This window comes from Neopelma chrysocephalum, unplaced genomic scaffold, assembly GCF_003984885.1.
Source record: "Neopelma chrysocephalum unplaced genomic scaffold, ASM398488v2 Primary Assembly neopelma1_59, whole genome shotgun sequence".
NCBI classification, from domain to species: Eukaryota; Metazoa; Chordata; class Aves; order Passeriformes; family Pipridae; genus Neopelma; species Neopelma chrysocephalum.
Window position 1 is genome coordinate 30,012,462 of NW_020897714.1, and position 20,469 is coordinate 30,032,930.

The 20,469-nt window shown below is 40.8% G+C and overlaps 1 protein-coding gene across 5 annotated transcripts in view; it reads right to left on the minus strand.

Annotated features, from left to right (window-relative positions):
• Window positions 1-20,469, minus strand: part of MICAL3 (microtubule associated monooxygenase, calponin and LIM domain containing 3) — a 168,255-nt gene that overhangs the window by 109,845 nt on the left and 37,941 nt on the right. The window lies entirely within an intron of this gene.

The following is a 20,469-nucleotide window of genomic DNA, read 5'->3' on the forward strand; positions in this document are numbered from 1 at the left end:
CTGCTGAACTGAGAGCCCAGATTCTCAGTAATTACTAATGCATCAGTCCTAAGTAAGTCAACTGATTGATACCCCGAGGATTTCTGACCAAGCTCGATGAAGTAGAGCCTTCCAGAGCTCACTGAGCCTCACTGCACATCTAACATTTAACAGTGGCACATCTCACCTCTGTTAAATCACAAAAGACTTTAACCTGAGCCAGTGCCTTGGAAGTTACATCAAAACTCATTTCAAAGGAACAGCAGAGAAGTCACAAGTAAACTGGCAGATGTTACATGATGTCTGGAAGAGGGCAGAGGTTGTGAAAAAAAAAGATGCAGACCTACTGATGTTGCAGTTACTGTGTAACGGCACAGGAATGGTTATGTGCTGGTCTTAAAGATACTGCTACCACAAAGTACTTCAAGAGTTGGTACTGCATCAGTAAAATAAGCTTTGGTTCTTTCATTCTAAAAAGACATGCTCATGATAAACAGAGAAGAGGAAAGAGGATGGCATAGCACATAGTCTTGCAAAGACTGGGTTTTGTACAGTGATGGCTACTGTGATCCTAAAAAGAAGTTAAACCTGCTAAGAGCAATCAATTGCTTAAGAAAAGATGTCGAGACTGAAAAAAGAAAGCCTGTCTGTTTTGCATCAAGCACTGTAAACATTCCCCTTACCTAAGGCCCATGCAATTATTTCTGTCAGTAGGTGAGCAGCATAAGAGCGAAACGTGGCTGGTGCACGATCCTTGTAAGATTCTCATACTAATTCCTCTGTTCTGGGGGTTTCGACTTCTTTTGATATGCAGGCCCATTCAAAATTTTAGGGGGTAGTTGGGGTCTAGTTTATTCTGCTGAGGCAGATTACACATGCTCTCTTGAATTCTGCTACTCCTAATTGCCTTTCTGGGATCCCTCAGAAGCAGCCTGCAGGCTTACAGAATTAATTGTTTGGCTCACAATCAGAGATTTTGTTTACAGAATAGATATTTTCTCTTCTCCTTTCTCTTTCTTTTTTTATGTATAAAAGAAAGAAAAAGGTTTATTGTATAATACTAAGTTTATTGTATAATACTAATTGTATAGTACTAAGTACTAAGGTTTATTGTATAATCTGGTACATAGACTAGATTACCCTGCTCTCTAAGAAAGAATAGTTCTATTTGCCTTCAGATAGGAAGGCAGCATGGGAATGTATACAGGAACTATGGAAGTAAAAGCACTTCTGAGGTGCTTTTTATCCATTGGTTTTTTTGCAAAGGGTAATAAAGTAAAAAAGGAAATATGTGGACTCGAATAAAACTTTTTAGTTTCTCACCAGCTCTTTTCCTGCTTCCAACAGACAGGAAGCCAAGTCAAACATTACAGCTCATGTCTCTTCCCCTCCCATATGACAGCTCTGCAGCAGTTTATTTAGGCACTCCTGCTTTTCAGCCTAACATGGTATTTATTGTTTATGTTCAGAAATAGCAAAGGAGACCTGAAAACCTTTACTTACAGCCAGAAATTGATGTTTTTAAAAATAAAATTTCCTAGAGAAGCCACAGTACAACAATGGGTTATACTGCAGAATGCAATTCTAACTTTATTAAGACAACTGTCTCAGAAGACTCAGTATACATGAAGCTGTTTTTCTAACTGGCTTATGGTGATGCCATGCCCATATCAGTACTGCTCACTAAGCTGGATGGAACTGCTTTCCTTATTTTTAATCTTAACTTCACTGTTGTGAAGCTGGAAACACGCTCCAGGCTTGCCTCAGGGAAACCACTGCATTACTGCAGAGTCTAGGTCAAAGAATTACAGCATGGTTTGGGTTGGAAGGGACCTTAAAGATCATCTAGTTCCCACCCTTTGCCATGGGCAGGGACACCTTCCAATACATCAGGTTGCTCATAGCCAGGCCTTGAACACTGCCAGGGATGGGGCATCCACTACTTCTCTGGGCAACATGCTCCAGTGCCTCAAAACCATCACAGGGGAGAATTTCTTCCTAATATGCCATCTAAACCTGCCCTCTTACAGTTTGAAGCCATCCCCCTTGTCTTATCACTACATATCCTTGTAGAAAGTCACTCTCCAGCTCTTATGACCCTGTTATGTACTAAAAGCCTGTGTCTCCTCTTCTGTTATCAAGAAGAATATTAAAATAAACTCCAACAAAACACCTCTAACACTGAAGAAGTAGTTTCAGTGTGTCTGTGTAACATAAGCACAATAAAATACCAACAGCCTAAAGTCACATGCCTCATTAGTCAGCACAACCTCCCAAGCTGAATGCTATTCTCTTAGGTTCCCCCCACCTCTTGCACCCCACTCTACCACCCAAACACTCACTTTACAGCAGTGCTTTGGGTGATTGAGACTTCTTCAGAAAGAATAGTAGAAGTTACATGACCTAAATTAAGCAGAGTCACAACTTAGGTCTCTGAGTCCATAGTCCACTACTGATATATCCAGATGTACGGACAGAATAGGAATCATTTCTTACTCTTCCTTCTCCTGTACTTTTTCACCAGAGGAGTAAGGCAGCACCGGTTCTGCACTGCTCAGGGAGATCCCAAAATTAAAACTCAAACTATTGTAATTCTATGAACTTACTGCTTTGTGTTCAAGGTTGGCCAAGCCAGGAGACAAACCTGCAGAAAGCAGGTCATTTCAGACAGCACATCCCAAGTGACACGTTAGCACAGTAGCTCTGCCGACATCCCGTTCCACACAGGCTGGGAAGTCAGTTATGCCCACAGGTCAAACACCGAGGCTTCAGTCACCACGCTAAGTCACTCCCTAGAACTCTGCATTCCTGATGTAAACACCCATAGGCCTTGGAACCCGCAAGCAACACGTCAGAGAACGTGCAAATTACAGGAGGAAAGCAAGGGCAGGCAAGAATTATTTGCCAGGTTTCCAGGGTATTCATACGCCTTGCCGGCTGTTCTGCAAGTCTGCAGTATCCTGCATGTTTTGTCTCGAGGCAGCTGATTGCTGACTCAGAAACTCTGTGAATTCCTTGGCTGCAGCGTTGGGCGAGGAAGACAAAGCCCGTGGAAAACGCATGCAAGAACAGCGTTCATGTTGCTATTTACAATAATAGCATGAGGTTGTCACTGACTCACGGCTGAAAGTACACTCAGGATCTCCAGCACTCGCCCAGGACAAAACAAACCAATGAAAAACAGAGACGCAGGCAATGAATAATTCCAGGTGGTGGTTCCTTCCCACAGTCACCACGGATGCAGGAATATGAATATTTTACCAAATGCGTACACAGGAAAGAAAGCCCAGTGCCCTACTTCTGCCGAAAGATAAGAGATAAGAGAGATTCTGCAGAAGCTACACATCATGAATTTGGTTGTACAAACTGAAGTTCTGCAGCAAGTGTTGCAAATGCAGGGCTCACATGTTCCAGGCAAATAAACACACCCATTATAGAAGTCACCACCACCCCTTTTCCATCCTAATTTTGTTAGAAGTGCTCATTCAAATACTGACTTGAGCCTGGAAAAAAAATAAAGTATTATGGGAACGTATTTTTCAGCAATCTTCTCCTGGTTTTTTTTTCCCCCATCAGAAACCATTGAGTTAATTCAATCTACATTCACAGCTTGTTCTGTCTAGCCTAAAACAGGAGTGAATAAAACATTTGCCAAAGTAGCTGCCCAGCTGCACTTCAGAATGCTGAGTTTCTCTGAGTACAATGTAAATCCTTTCTTACATTTGGGTTATTTCACGGCCTGGCAAGCACCACAGATGCACCCTTGGCAGACACATCCCTGAGAAGTCAGAGATCAAGAAGGCATAGTAGTACCATACAGAATCTGAAAGCGAGTTGGTCCATCGATCATAAAACTACTGAGAGCTCCAACAGCCCCAGTTTCCATTGATTTCATCCTTTCCCTAAAACTCCCAGTTCCCCAGCAACATTCCCTATGCCCTTGTCTCCCTTTCATGGCCCCTCAGCTTCTGCCTAAGCGAGACTCAGTAACATGCTCTGGAGACTCGAGATTACTGCGGTACCCAGGAGGCAAGGACACACTTGCAACTTGGCTAGCAAAAGCCTAAGAACAGATTATTGTTAAGCTCATGCTGCAGACAGTGGGGGCACCTATTTTTGTCTCTCTCCTCCACCCAGTCTCCCGTTTTCTTGTTGGAAAGCAATTACCTTTGAGACTTTTATTCCTCGTCAAATCTGGATGAAATTGTTCAAAAGTTATTAAGGATGAACTGAAAAGCAGATGGACAAACAGCTCAATCCCGTAAGCCTGCCTTCTTTAGGAAACAACACTAAAAAAATCTATTCCAACAAATGAAAGAGCTGTGTTTTCATTTCCAAGATTTAATGAATTTTACTTTCAGCTAAAAGGAGTGGACTTTGCTGCAATATGTTCCTGACTTTTTAAGTGATCACAGGTATCAAAAAGTGCAGCTTTAGGGCAGTGGTAAGACTGTGGAACAGATGGCAAAAAGAGGACAATTTTGACAAGAAAAGCTAAAGCCAAAACTGGCAACTATTTTAGCTCTATATTATGCAGACAGAGAATGGGAAAGCAGGAGGACAAAGGCGTGGTTGCCATTGTTTACAGCTTCCCTTTTACACCAGATGGAAAAGGGCCATGTCAGCACTGTCCACAGTATGCTTTAAGATGGTATTTAGATCTGCTCCTCTTCATAAAAATCAAGACTCAAGCAAATATGCTGTCAAAAAGATGTTAGTGTTTGAATACACAAACCTAATTTGGTGGGCTTCTGCCCACCACGTGGGAGTGAGTCTTTTGGGTCTCCACCTTTCCTGTCTACCCTCTTTCCCAAGCTAGGCCAGAAGCAGGAAAAGAGAAACCAAATATGAACTTGATTGCAAATAGAAGAACCTGTTCTTAGCATATACACAAACAGTTCATGGAATTCTCATGTCATGAAAAACTCAACCGAGTAATGATTTGAAAAGAAATGCAAATTATATCCAAGAACATGGAAACGTACAAATACAGAAGCAGTTACTGAAAATATTTTGGTTTCCAAACTCATATCAAGGTACGGAAGAAAAATGTGTACATTGCTTGTTACTAACCATTTCTGATGTGCCATGACGTGACTACTGAAAGCATTTGACCTACAAAATACAACCTTTTATCTACGTGAATTCAAAAAATGTACTTTGCTGCTGCTCTGTCTTACACAACTCTTTGATCACAGCAGTCCCTACACTGAATGAACACTAAAATAAAGAAAAAGACCAAGAAACAGATCATCTCTCTTCTCTGGAAGGAACAAAAAAGGAAATTATACCAAGGAAGAGGTAACTGCTCCCTTATAGGATGATAAGGGAATAACAGTAGGCGATCTGGATGAGTGTCAAATTGTAAGACAAGCTTCAAGAAGAACGAATAGTTTAAATGCCTGACGCTGCCACGTACTAGGTAGATCTCTCACAGCGCAGATCTTGACAATGGGTGACCAGTGCAGTGATTCCTTCTCATCCAGCACCAACTCACCAGCCGTGTTTGGGAAGCTGGGGACATTCTTTATGCCTTTGAACTGTCACTGTGCTGCGAAGAACCACATGGTACTCTACATGAGCAGCAAAAGAAAATTTATTTCTCAAAGTAAACACACTTTTATTCCAATGTTAAAAAGTACTACATCCCACTAGAATCAAAACTCTCACGGCAAACTTTTTGGAGAGTGGCCATTAAGGCAGTAAGACATATGAGCAACATTTCTTTTACTGGCCTCCCCAAATCAGATGACATATGGCAGCAAAGGCTCCACTTGTTACCTGGATGGTGAAAGCCATGCACCTCCCACAAATCCTCCTGAGAAAACACAAGTCCCCAGACCACAAATCCATCTGTTTCAGCATAGGGAGCCCTCAGTCTACAAGCATCTCCACAAAGACCACCCCCCACATATGTGGGCAGTCAGAGCAGGGGCGTTTCTGATGAGCCCCACGTACTCCACTTCTGAGGTGAGGGAAGGTGACTTCACTACCAAGCTGAAACATGTGAAGGCTTCTCACTCCACCATTCAACGGAGCAAGAGGTTTGGATGTCATTCCCTCATTTGAAGTGCTTTGAAGCTGTTCCTGATGTTACATATCAACATAGAAATCCATCCTAAAGTTAGTTCCCACCCAGTTTTACAAGCTGGACTTCCCCAGAATTCTGCAAACGCTATCTAATAACCCAAGGAAGGCTCTTATATTAAAAAAAGTCTCCAAGAAATGCCTGGAATGACACTTTAACAAAACTTTATGACTTCAAATGGGGATAAAACAAATCAGTCACCTTAGCATAGCAAGACATACCAGCTTTTGATACCATATAGAAGATGGATCCATTCATTTTCCCAAGCCAACATACTACATATGCCCCAAGAAACATCAGTTTTCAGAAGGGTTTTACTGAACATTAGGAGAACACTGTTCTGCCCCAATTAGAAATTCTGAGCAGAAAGAAGACTGGAGGCTACAAACACACTAACGACCTCTGCAGCCCAGTGAGCCAAGTCCTCTGAGGCCTCCACATCCTACCAGCACACTGATCACCCAAAGCCATTCCATGGCACAGGGAGAAAACAAATAGAGCCTGTATTTGTATTTAGGAAAAAAAAAATCTCATAAAAGAAATTCTCTAGGGAAACGCACACAAACACATTCGTAAAAATTTACGTAAGTGAAGGCTTCTATCTGTCAGAACCTGGTACCAAAACACAGACTGCAATAATCACAAAAGTTATCACAAAGCAGGAGAGATAATCAGCAGGAACAAAGAGACAAATAGAACCATTTGACCTGCAAGTGACAGAAGGAAAAAAATTACCATTCTTTATTGAGCATGTAAAAAGATTCAAGAGATCTGAAAAATTAAAATGTCTAGCACCTAATGTAGTATGTGCTTGCTTTCTACTATGTGCACTTGTCTCCACTTACATGCTTCAGTTCTCCTTTTTATTACCTAATTCTCCCTTACACAGGTCAAAATTACTAGTCACTTAAGATCACAGAGTCCACACTAGGCTGAATTTACCAAAGCCACTCTTATTTGGGTCATCAAGAGAAACATCTTAGCACCTCAGAAGCAAGTTCAAAGACTGGTCATTTGTGCCAGCATTTATTTTAATCACAGCAGATGGCTGCTTGGACATTAAACTTCAAGGCTCACTCCTCAGTGGTTTGGCAAATCTAGACTCTCACAAAACAAAGAACTAATATTCCAGTTAAAGACATTAAAAAATGAACATGGGAAAGCAAGTTTTATTTGTGCTGCTTCCAACTCTCAGCTGTTATGGGTGTGCAAAAGAGGCAAGCACTTCCTCAAAGGAAGTGGTGGAGGACAAGGGAGTTAGAAAACAGGATTAAAATATTCCTAATTCTACCCTTCACATACAGTCAACTAGGCATGGCATCACAAATCGAGTACACTGCACAGAGCAGTTCAAATAAATTATTTAATGGATGTATAACCTTTTTCTGTAGAGGAAGGCTGAATACAGAAAGCAGGGAACTTTAAAATTTTGGAATACTTTTCCTAATACAGGTCTTGCAAGAATCTTTTGGGAACCAAGAAAGCTAAGTCAACAGACATTTGAATAAAAGAGCTATAAAGATCTCTCCAACCCACAAGCCACTTTATTTTGAGACTGCTATACTCTAAAAGCAAAACAGACCCCAAGCTTTATTCTAGGACAAGTCCAGGAAGGACTTGAGACCATGCTACAACCCATGGGTGTAACCTCAGCCATTATAATTACCAGGTAAATACACTAGCAGAGCTCAAAAAAACACCTAAAAAAATTGTACCTAAAACCTAGACCTCCAGAACTGCCACCTCATTTCCCTCAACAAGAAAAGTCCAACCAGGAACAGGCTCCCAAAGACTCATGTGCAGATGAGGACCAGGACCAGCACCTTACTCAGCACCAGCCTCTTGTCCCTGTAATCTATCCCTACTCTACATTCCAGCTATCCTGTGCATGGCCAGCAGCCCCAGGCTCCACCAGCAGGCCGACTCCCTCAACCTTCACTGCTGCCAAAGAAAATCCCACTGTGTGTTTATAACCACTCATGGGTGTACCCTGCTCGTGTAACTCAAACCACTCCCCCAGCCTTCCTTTCTCCTTCAAAGTCATGCATGAAAACGTGTGCTGTGCAGTCTCTCTGTACATCTAAAATCAGAAATAGCAACGACAACGAACTCGATCCAGGTTAGATCAGGCTGTTTCTTGATCATCCACAGGCAGTGCTGTCCTCCCACATTAGTCACTATGTTAGAGCATAATATAGAATTAAGCAGTTTAATTTCACTTTTCAAAGGTAGAGAATTACACACCTCAGCCAGAGCACTACTGCCTGAACAGAGTTTGAACAGGGCACAAAGCAGGATTTGAAAGGAACCAGAAGGAGACTAGTTTCCATCATGGTTTGAATTATCTTTTTTGTCATATTCACTACGGAGTTACACCTAGTTTTCATGGTAGAACTTATTTGTTACACTGTTAAGTTCTGGGGCTTCTAGACAACAGAAAAGATACTGAATGTGTTCAACAGACACAAAGCTAAATCCAAATTTGTTAGATCACAGAAAGAAAACACACACATACAATAATCCTATGACTTTTATTTCATAAATTAGATCATTTAGTTGAGGTCTACTCCACAGGTCCCCCAAACCTCCTCTATAACCTCTCCCAGGGTGCACTCCTGTGGACGTGACTTTATTCTGATAGAAAAAAAAAAATCTCTATCCTAGCCTTTCCTCAAAGCACTCTCCTATACTGTACTTGCATTTTGGAGTTCATAATTTGACAGTATCTTAAACTTAGTTTAGTATTAACCCTCAATAAATTTACTCATGTAAATCTTTCCTCTTTTCCAGATAAGAATACCCACCCTTTGCACTCTGGCAGACTCCACGATCCTCAGGTAAGAAAGCAAAGCAAAATCCAACCCTTAGCAACTAACAACTAACATTGTCAAATGACAACTGATCAAATCTAGCAGCTTAATGAAAATTCATCTCTATTACACAATCTGGTGTGTCTAATGCTTCCCATCGCTCATTTTCCTCAGAGCTACAAGGAAAGCTTTTACCTGGAGACAGGAATGTATTGTAAGCAAATAACCTGTCCAACATTTTGGCTCAATTTTGACAAACAGACAGAATAAGGAGGTTATATTTTCTCACGCTACAAATTGCATCAAAGCCTTGAAAAGTAATCCAGTTTATAGGTAGAGGATGGTGGAACCAAAACTCATAACACTGAACTTTCAGCTCTGGGTATCAGTTAATATCAATTGCACATATTGTTACATAGGTTAAAAATAGTAACCAGGCAGCACCTTCCCTGCTTGGCTGGACATTTGACTCTCAGTAAACGCTGAAGCAGTTTCAATTGGCCAGACAGTGATCCCCTGAACCCACAGGAGATGCCTCTCTCAGCAAAGACCATGCCAAGCTCAGTGCCTCGAGCAAAAATCTGTTAGGAAATCAGTTAGAGGAAAGAGGTGGAGGTGGATTTTTGATTTGCTCTCCTCTCCCTGAGGCTTTGGCAAGCAGCTTCTGAAATAAGATGGCAGTCATCACTTCCAGAGGCACACATCACCAGTCTGCTCAAATACAGCTGCACTGGTGGGGACATGAAAAGACTTGGTACGAATTAGTCAGAGATTTAATCCAACCTAGGTGTAAGGATGACATTCAGCAGAATTTGTTCCTAGGAGTAAGGACACATAAAAGCTTCTCTCTTTGTCTTTCATCCTCAAGGACTTTTCTGTCTAGTCTTTTTAATTCCATCCTCCCTTGGATAAGGGCCATTCCTCTGCAAGGATATCTGGGGGTCTGAGGCAGATATTCTCAAGCTGAATTTCAGAGCTATCCAGCAGTGAAAGCTGCTCTGTGAGGGGGCACAAGCATCCCCTTTGCTTAAGGCAGGTCTGAGAGCCCTCCCCAAGGGACCTACAACCCCCTTTTGTGCAAGACATCTGTGTGCAGCTCCTTAACAGGCAAAGCTCTCTGTGAGCACAGAGAACGACTGCCCAACGTGGTTCCACAGGCCCGATGCACTGCTTTGCTACTTGTGCTGCTCACAGCCTGGGGTTTGTCTCTTAGGGCATTCCAGCATTTCCACTGGCAGATGATTCAGTTCTGGACCTTGGGCTCAAACTGAATAAACTCCATAATCTCTTATTTCAGAACACCATCCTCCATCTGGTGTTTGAACATTAGCCAGAAGTGCTTTTAATGCAGCAAGGGGAAGGGTTACCTATGACTTTCTCAGGGACAATACCAACAGGCTGCTGCTGGCTTATCCAGAGGCAGGTGATTTTGGGAGCAGACTGACAAGCTCTCCTTCAGAAATAAAATACTGAAATTAAGAATTCATTTCTTCAGCTTCATTCAATTGCTGCTTTCAGGCTCAGACAGCCAGAACAGACTGGTAGCAGGGCACAGCTCTGTAAACTGGGAATTATCAAGAGTGGTGGCAGAACTGTAGCATGACAGTAGCTGCTTTCCTGGAAATCCATATGGCGCTCCTGTGCATCAGACCACAGTGTTAACTGCACAGAACATCCTGGGGCCTTCAACATCTGGAAACTACCTTCCCTCCAGCTGCTCACTGGTAAATAATTTAGCACAAACTAGTGGTAAATACATGAATACCAACAGAAGCAAATGCTGCTATTAAAAAGACTTGGTTTTCACGAATTTGAGGATCGAGAAATGTAAAGAACTTGTTTCTGATTACAGTGAAAGCTACCAGTAAAATCCATGTGTCTACTCTCTCCACTCCTCTGTCCTTTCCCATACATACACCCCAGAAATTCTCACAAGTAGATTTTTCTCCATGGACCCAGAAAGATAGAATCATAGAATCACAGAATCAACCAGGTTGGAAAAGACCTCCGAGATCATCAAGTCCAACCCTACCTAACTGTAATGAAAAATTTCCTATTCCATGGGTCAGACTACAAAACTCTTTGACACTTGGATCTTCAAATACGTGGGAGTGGTCACAATTAATAAGTAATGTTTGCTTTTAACCTTTCATTTCTGTAACATCTGTTTATTTTCTAGAATAGAACAGATTATTTCAGTTGGAAGAGCCCTACAATGATCATCTGGTCCAATTGCCTGGCTGACCAAAAATTAAAGCATGTTGTTAAGGTCATTGCCATTCTGAAAGTTCATTCCCCTTCCCTGGCTGACACCATCAACTAGGCATGCAACTTCTGCAGGAACTTCTGAATTATGTTGTGTAATTATAGGGAATAACTTGGAAATACTTATTTGGAAGACCAAAAGGCAGACAGAAGGATCTGAGGCTGATAGAACCGGGCAATTTCCTGGCCTTATTACAGTGGCAACTGAGATTAATAATGCTTTATGTTCCATCCCTGTTATCACCTCAGATGTTTCTTCCTGAGCCAGTGGCTTTTATGATCAATAGCTTTCTTTTAATTTCCAGGCCAAGTTTACACCTCTCTGTTCCTGTGATGATGCTGACCTATGCATTAGCTTTTCCTCCCTTCCCACATATATTTATAGACAATGCCACATCCCCTCTTGATCTTTGTTATGCTAAGGTCAAATCAAGCTCTCCTGGACTAAGGGAGGCTCTCTTTTCCTAGGCTTCCCAAGGAAAAGAACTGCATATTGCTGGGTATGGGGTGGGGTTTTGAAGGGTGGGAAGGTCATGTCAAGGTACTCATTGGTCACAGGGATCACCGTTTCTCCTCTCTTGTTCTTTTCCAAATGAAAGGACAGACTATCTCATTCTTGTTTTTACAGTATTGAATTTCACTTCATGTGTATCCTATAAATTCTAGTTCTTTCTCCAGAATATCAATGTAAAGGCAGAGTTGGTCTCAAAGGAGCAGCATCACACCCCTGACCCTTAAAGAGCAAGAACAGGAACCTTTCTCCCCAAAACTAGTTTCTTCATCTTTTAAACACAATTTGGTACTTTCTGTTCCCAAGGAAGATGCTCTGAAGTGCAGTACTCATCTCAAATCCAAGCCTCACTCATTTTCCCAATTGAACAGCATCAGGAATAAGTAGCCTTCTACATATATGTGATGCAAGTATGATGACTTCAGTAAATATATTATCCCCAATATAGAGCTATTAATTCTTCACACTTCTCTGCATTCATTAGCAGAGAAGTGTCTCATGTTTATATCTGAATGGATTTCTCCTGGGTACAGTAGATTCTCTGCTTCCTTGCAGAGAATCAAAAAATCCTACATGGGAAACGGACTGACCTCAAGCACTAGAGCAACAGAAGTAGGATGAGACAGAGTGCTAAGGCTATCAGAAACCCATCTGATCCGGTTGTGAAAGAAACAAATATCATAGTTGAATGCAGTAGTATCTCCAGAAAAGAGCAATATTAATGCCACTGGCCTGGAGACACATAGAGCTTCATGTGGAAGCTTCCCTTGGGCTGTTAGGCCAGTAAAACTAACTTGCAATCCCCCTTTCCCACCTCCCCTGCTTCTTAACCCATTTTAACCAACACGATAAATAGAACACCTCTGGCAGTGGTAGAAAAAGGGTGTTGGGTTTTGAAATGAGGGAAATGGGGTTGTATAGCACTCCCCAAAAAGAAAAGCCCAAGGCAATTAAATGGTAACTTTATTAAGAGAATACAGTTCTCTGAGACTGAAAAGGAACAGACCACATCCAAAGATTTACCTCCAAACTGGTCCAGTGCTTTGATATTACTGTACAGATGCAGACATGGCAATATATGCACAACTGATGTGCCAAGTCAGAGTCACATGTTCTTAACTATGTTTACAAACATGTATGCAAAGCAAAACAGCTTCATTGAGGATTCATGTTGCTGCACAGAATTATCAGCTTTCAAGGCCTTTAGCTGCATAAAGATTAATTTCTGTGAAACCAGCTGATACTGTAGCCACTTCTGTAACCCTCTGTCCTCTTACTGACACATTTTGAGGGGTGGGAAGAAGCACGAGGGAGGTGACTCGAGTCATTTGAAACTCCATTTCCTTGGCAGGATGGATGAAATTTCACTTCTTCCTCTATTTTAAAGAATTACAGCCTTGAAAGCTGAAGGTGGCAACAGACTTCCAGAATTTTGCCTGTGTTCATAGGGCTGACAGAAACAGTGCTGCTAACAGAACAGTTGTTTGGAAAGGGAGGAAAGAAGTTAATCTAATTTCAAGGAAACTGTTTTTGGTAGTGCACCAAGGTACAGAAGCAGCATAATAAAAACTGCTGGTACACTACTGCATGTTGTTTACTTTGGAAAATGAAATTTGAATGTTGTATTTCCCCAAAGGTATAGCTATGCTGTGGGAAGAAACACTTCAGGCAATTTATGCCACATCTGTGTCCCCACAGCTAATAAAGGCATGTAAGATGACTACAAGCTATATGAGTATAATCAGTTCACCAAATTACAAAAGGGAATTTAAGAGATAAGTACTTTCTAGTGCTCTGAGCACATATTTTACTGCCCAGGAGTCCATTATCCCAAAAGAAGAAAAAATATTTTGTGTCTTTGAATTGCTCTTAAAAATATCTCAAATACCCCAACACTGTGGTTGATTCAGGATTGCTCTAATCTGATACTGAACAAGCTTGGCTCTCCCTCTTCCACATATGCTATGCAACAGTGACTTCACTTTCATTAGTCCCCTGCCTAACTCCTCAGATCTGGCAGTAATACAGCCATTAAGCAGATCAGCAGGGTCTCAAGTTTAACAGAAAGATCACTACTTAGACATGTCTATGACTTCACTCCAAAGTTGCTGGCACATTTCTAAGCAGCCATAGATTAAGATGTGGTAGTATCTTAGAGAAACAGAACAAAGCAGCAAGTTCACAGTCTCCAGCTGTAATGAAATGTCCTTGACAAGCATAATACAGTATTGTTCACCGGCTACAAGGGGTGGTCCCTTCTCTAGTTTGGGCTGATACCTGTTCAAGGGCTTCGAAGTGCCCCTATGCCCATCATAATTGTTAGTTTTGGAGAAAACAGTCTGCCAGTGTTTTGCATTGCAGGTCTCAGAGCTCATCTCTGTATAGACTGCAGGAGTAATGTTAAGGTTACTCAACATTTAGGTACTTCAGTAACTCACGAGACATAGAGGAGAGAACACCAGTGGTACCCACACACTTCTCCATGGACTCAGAGCACTTGCAGCCTCTGTGTGTCTGGATCTAAGCATTAGACTCCCATGTTCCTCCACTCCAGGGGACATGGCAGTTCACTTCTAGCACAGAGCTATTTTATTAGTTATACCACATGCTACATTAACATGAGCTTATGTAAGCAAATTTATAGCCAGGCAACACCTAATCAAAATGGCCAACAAGATGGGTACCTTGCTATTAAATGCTGCTTTCCCTGGAAGAACTGAAAGCAGCATAGGGAACCTGTGAGAGGAGCTTACAACACTGCAACAGCCAGCTGCAGCAAGGCAAATGTGGATGCAAAACACCTGCAAACAAACAATCCATTACCAAAGGTGGGTTTGATTTCCACCTAACAGCTAAACATCACACACACAACCTGTGCCCACATCTATTGGAGTCCTACCTCAAGTCAGCCTAAAAGGTGTTGGGTGTGATCTCCAGAGACACATCATGCTGCAAGGACAAATGACCAACTGAAGTGAAGAAGATCAGCTTTCCTTTCACAGAAAGGCAAAGATGCTCTGTGACTGGAGTGTCCAGGCTTCACTCTCTCAGCCACCTTTTCTACAGACAGGATGCAGCATAGAGAAGCTTCCAGCCTACTCCGTTTCTGGCTTCCTCCACTGAACACAGGTAGTTAAAATCCATTCATGGAAAAACAGCACGTGCATACAAAGCAAAACTAGTCTGTCCCATCTAGGCTACACTCAACAACAAGAGTTAGTACTAAGGTGAGCCTGGTAGGATTAAATTGAAGGGCTGCCATGCCATCAGCTTTCATCAGATCATTATTTGGCTGCAGAAGAAGTAAGATCCTTTCTGGGGAAGGACATCCATGTTTCCTTTTCTCAGTTAGGAAACTTGATTTGGCTGTTGATTAGAGAAGTGCACCAATCCACCTTGTTTAAAACTCTAATTTGAGGAGTGGGTCAAACTAAGAAATTGTGAGTCACAATACCACAGAATAATTAAGGCTGGAAAAGACCTCTGGAGATTGCTTAGTTTGATCCTACTGCTCAAAGCAGAGTCAGCTAGAACAGGTTACTCAGGACTGTGCCCAGTCAGGTTTTGAGTACCTCCAAGGATGGAGTCACAAGGGATGCTTTATACCTAACATAATATCTCTTGCAACAGACAGACCTGCATATATAACTTCCAGGCAAATTAATTTTTAAGTAACCAAGCAATGCAAGAGAGGACAGATACTCAAGTCCCAGCACACACCACCCTAAAAGGTAAAGTCAAGAGAGCCAAAAGCAGCAAGTCATTTTTTCCCCTATATTCGTGAAACTCATAAGGTCCTCAGATTTCCTCCTTACCCTGAAACAAACTGAAGTGTTTATTCCCAGGCCTCACGGAACATTAAACAGAAGAAAGCTTAACCCATGCAGATAACACATGAAACTTCTCTAGTAGATGGCACTGTAGCTGTCAATCCCATTTTACATTCCACTTTCTAAACAAGGGCAATACCTAAGCCCACAGGTTCAACTAATCTGTCTCTTCTCTCCTTGAAAATAGTTCTTACTGGTCAAGTTTGGTGACATCTGAATTTGCAGTAAACAAGCACTGGTAGAATCACAAAAATAACACTGAAGAGAACCTCAAGAAGTGATTGAGTGTCGCATTGGTCCAGATGTTGATCCAGAACATGTGAGTTTCCTACAAGGTGCCTTATGAAAGTGCCACCTAATGACATCAAAAAGATATTCACACCTAATAGCAAAAAAAAAAAAAAAATAAATAAAAAATCCATGTTATATTTTCTGAGGGCAGAGTGCAATTCCTGGCAGTGGGGCCACAAAGGAATAGTTTTTCAGCTGGCAACCAAACCACAACGTTTTAAATAGATAGTTCAAAGCAGAGATTCTCTTATCCTGTATTGTCACTGTTACAAGGCTGTGAGGAAAGGTAACACTGATGTACAGAGAAGAATCAAAAATTTACTGCTTGAATTTTAAGTTATCTGCCTTTGCCTTTACAAAACCACATTTTGGATGACTTGCAATGTGCCAACATGATTTAAAACAGTAGATATCTGTAGAATCCAAAGACTCCTGGTTCAGTTTCGGTGCAATCAAGAGGCTTTAGTTCTTGCAGGATTGCCATTTTAATTTTGACATATGAAGAACTCAATAAAATAAAGGTTCACCTCTGGGATGAGAAGCTGTTTCTAGTGTCAGTTTATGGTAGTTACTTACAAACACTTGGAAAAACAAGTGATTCTGCAATAAAAAGAAAAAAGTCAGTTATGGGGGAAGACAGGTTAAGAAACCAGCAGAGCAGATTGAACCTACAAAGATTTAGAAAAAGGCCTTGTTTAGTGGAAATCTATTACACATATGGATGTGGGACTGAAGAACCTCTAGAAGGTCAGCCCTCTTATGCCCAGGGTCCATCTTCCTTTCCTCATCCCCTAATAGGAGGGTCTGGAGACAGGATTTGAAAAGATTATCAGGTCAAAGCTGGGAGTATGTTCCTGCCAGCAGTCTAAAAGTGAAGTTAATCATCTCAGCACCTATAAAGGGGTAAGGCCTAGGAAAGATTGAGCAAGACTGCTTTCATTAACTGGCCTGAAACTAATTGCAAGCCCTGCAAATCCAACACTGAAGTCCTCCAGTCACAAGTTTAGACTAAAAAGAACTTTTGTTAATTAAAAAAAAAAAAAGTAGGTATGCATATTTAGAAAACAACTATCGCCACTCAAATCCTCTGGCAACCAGGGAAAGTAGCACTAAGTCTTCTACAGGGAAAAAACCTTCAGTCTAGACTTAGAAAGGGCTTAGTCTAGACATGAATACCACGAGCACTGAAAATGGGAAACCTTTTCTGCTGTCCTCAGTGCACAGGATCAGTGCCTCCCTTCTCACAGCAGGCAGCCCAGGTAGGGGTGCAAGGCTAAAATTCAGCTACAACATTGCCATATACTATTACAGTGCAGAATTGTTCATAAACTTGGGAATTTATGACCAAACTTGGCAGAAAATATCCAAAACAACAACTTCTAGCCAATACTTGAATCAAGTCTTTAGCCTAAAGAGGTCAACTACTTATTGCAGAAGTATTCACTGAGTTTCTTCTGCTTTTGATACATATATTTGCATCCTTCCCCTTTGCATAAAAAGGAAAGTCAGAGACCTTATTTTTAAAACCAAGCTTGTTTTCATTTAAAGAGAGAAATCTGCACAAGTGCAGTTTTGAAATTATCAAGTATTCCAGATTTTATGTGAACTAACCTGGCTCCTCAAGTAGTAAATAAAAAGCACATCCCAAGGAGACATAATACAAATTATTATACTCTCCTGCTCCTACAATCCTTAAAATTCAATTCTTCAAGGCCCATTTCAAACATCAACCTTTGAATAGGGCATTAAGGTTTTGGCAGGAATAGAAGTGCCTAATTTTAAAACTTGCTTCCTTAACATTGCTAAGTTCAAATAAATTAATTACTTAAATGCTTCCTTGAGCTCTCCAGTTCACTGTTTAATGAAAGAAAAGGCAGTGTAGGTTTGTTTAGACTATATTAAAAACACTAAAAAAATTAATTGAAAGAGTTAAACGTATCTTGGCATACCCAATAATACTTCACAGATCACTGTGATATGATGTTTTGAGATAATGCAACTGAAGTGGTTTTAGTTGCTTTGAGGTTTGAATCTGCCACAAATGGAACAAGCAGAAAAAGCCACAGTTGGTGGTTTTGTCTTTGTTTTTTTTTCCTCTCTTTCTTTAGATGCAGTGAAGAGACCCTTCAAGAAGGGTCTCCTTGCAGTACTATCTTTCCATTTCAAATTGTCAAGAACAATAGAGGGAACAGTTTCTAGGATGGGGACAGAGAAATCTTCCAAAATCTGCTGCTTGCTTTGTAAGCTTAAGTAGCTCTTCTGAGACTATTTCAGTCACCAATAATTGCTGTGGAATGGCACTAGAGATTCCAGAGGGAAAGCTCTGTTATCCATCACCAGCAAGTGAGCTACGCTGAACTCTGTAAATATATCTCGGAAGAATTAAATGTTATGCTTTTCCTACATTTATAGTGCTGTGAGAACAAAGAACACAATCTCTTAAGCTTTTTTTCTTTTACTTCTTGAGATGTTTTCATTCTAAATTTCAAAATTTATTCAGATCACTGTAATGTACATTTCTCAAAATCGAGCATTTTAAAATGCAATCTCAGCCAAACATGATCAAGAGAAAATTCAGTACCTGTGTCCAAAACAGAAGTGCTAACAGACATTTCTGCTTTCAAAATAATAATAATAATAATAATAATAATAATAATAAAGGCCAAAGACAACATTCTTGTTCATCAAAACCAGTTCCCGAATTTTACAACTTTCTCTTCCAGTCCTGTGGTTTCACTGGGTTTATTAAATCATATCAGACAGTATTATTAAGTTCTTAATGAGAATGCAGAAAGGAACAACAGCACTTCTGTGGTCACAAACCCAGCCACACAACCTTCCTGTTAATGCATAATTAGAGGGTGTAATAGCAGACACAGCCAGGCTGTCCATGCACATGGGTCCATCTTCGTTTAAATTTATTTATTTAGGATATCTATTCATGCTACCACTGAAAGGTATTTGATTCCCTTTCTCCTGATTTTGGAAATGAGTTTCAGCTGAAGGCCATGCTGGCACCTCCCTGGCCTAACCAAACACGAGCAGCCTCTTCGGTCAGGTCAGAGATTTGATCCGACTCCTCACATGGCACAACCAGCACAAGAGAAATGAAGAGGAAAAGAAATACAAGCTTTGTGTGAGATGGGATCGATCCCTTAGGCAACTGTGGGATTTTCAGCTGTTTTATGCAAATCATGAAGATATAGATATTGTTACACCTTAGGGCAGAGGCTGCAATAAATGTAATCATCTCACCCTCAGTTTTCAAAGTCAGTGAAAGGTTGAAAAAAAAAAAAAACACACAGACCTAAAAATCAACAAGGTCTTGGCAGAGGAAAATATTTATGTCAGTATTTTAAAAAATTCTGCAGTTCCAATCATCTCAGTATGACAACATGTCTTGTCTGGGGAAAAAAGTTCTCTCTTTTTTTTTTTTTTTAGTTGCAGTACCACTAAGTTTAACTAGAAGTTGCATAAGCAAAGCCAAGAACACCCAGCCTGCTTACTGTCAAAGAAAGAATAAAAATTATTTGTCTGGATCTACCACTAAGTTTAGGTCCTCAGGACACTTTAAGGAAACGCCTTTTTAAAAATGCAGTCATATTTCTTGCTTACCCCTTTAAGAAGGGCTCCAATTGCTCTTTTAATATCCCCATATTTAACTTCAGTTTTAAAAACCTGTAGATTTATCACTGCCTTTTTCTTGCACTCATAGGAGCTGCATACTAAGCAGAAATTTCTTCCAGGATCTTAATCTGACTTTTTAAGGCTACAGCTAACTAGCTCCCAAAAAAACCTGGAGGAACATCAATCAGGGCAGTCCAAAGGGCTGCCATCAGGAACTGTGACAAAGCAGCAAAGAAAAACTCATACCCTCCTCAGGAGTGCCGTGGAATAGAGTCAAACTCAATGTTTGCTCTATTATCAACTTGGCACACTCAAGGGAAGTTGTGGAAGTCTGTTGTTCAAGTAACTTAAAATTAGACTATTTAAAAAAAATAACAGGAGGAATAAGCCTTAGCTGTCTAGATTATGTTGCCTATAATTTTGCAAGAAAATTATGCAAATATCCAGAGATTTATTTTTGTGCAAGGGTAATAAGCTCATGGGATGTAAATTACCATAATGTTTGATGTTTAAAGACAGAACATTTGAAATGCAATATTTGTCACACTCTCTACAAATGTTCTTAGAGCTCTTGGTTGGGTGCCTGACAAAATACATTTATCTCACTGAGTTCACAGGTCAGCACCTGAGACTTCTCATGAGTGTCCAAAGACATTCTCCCTCAAGCCCTCTTCCACACAGCTCTGGAGCATGACAAAATGATAATCTTGATCCTGTTTCTTTTGGAATCCTGACACAGGGAACATACAGAATCTGTGCCAACTGATGGGCATGTTTCCATGCGGGAATTTCAGATGGAGAGGTAGAGGTAAGCACGGGAAAAAAAAAAAAAGGAGCAAGCATACAAAGGAGACAGTTTCACTGCCCATCTGTAGTGACAAACAATACACTCAGTGTATTGTAACTTTCAAAAGATCGAGCTTTAGGTTCTGGATCCTGCTCTATTTAAAGTGTTCTCATCTAATTATCTAAGAATTCAGACCAACACTTCAGAAGCTTCCATACTTTATTTACATAGAAAATTCCTCTCAACAAAAGAAAATGTGTGAGCTACCAATATGGCTCTGA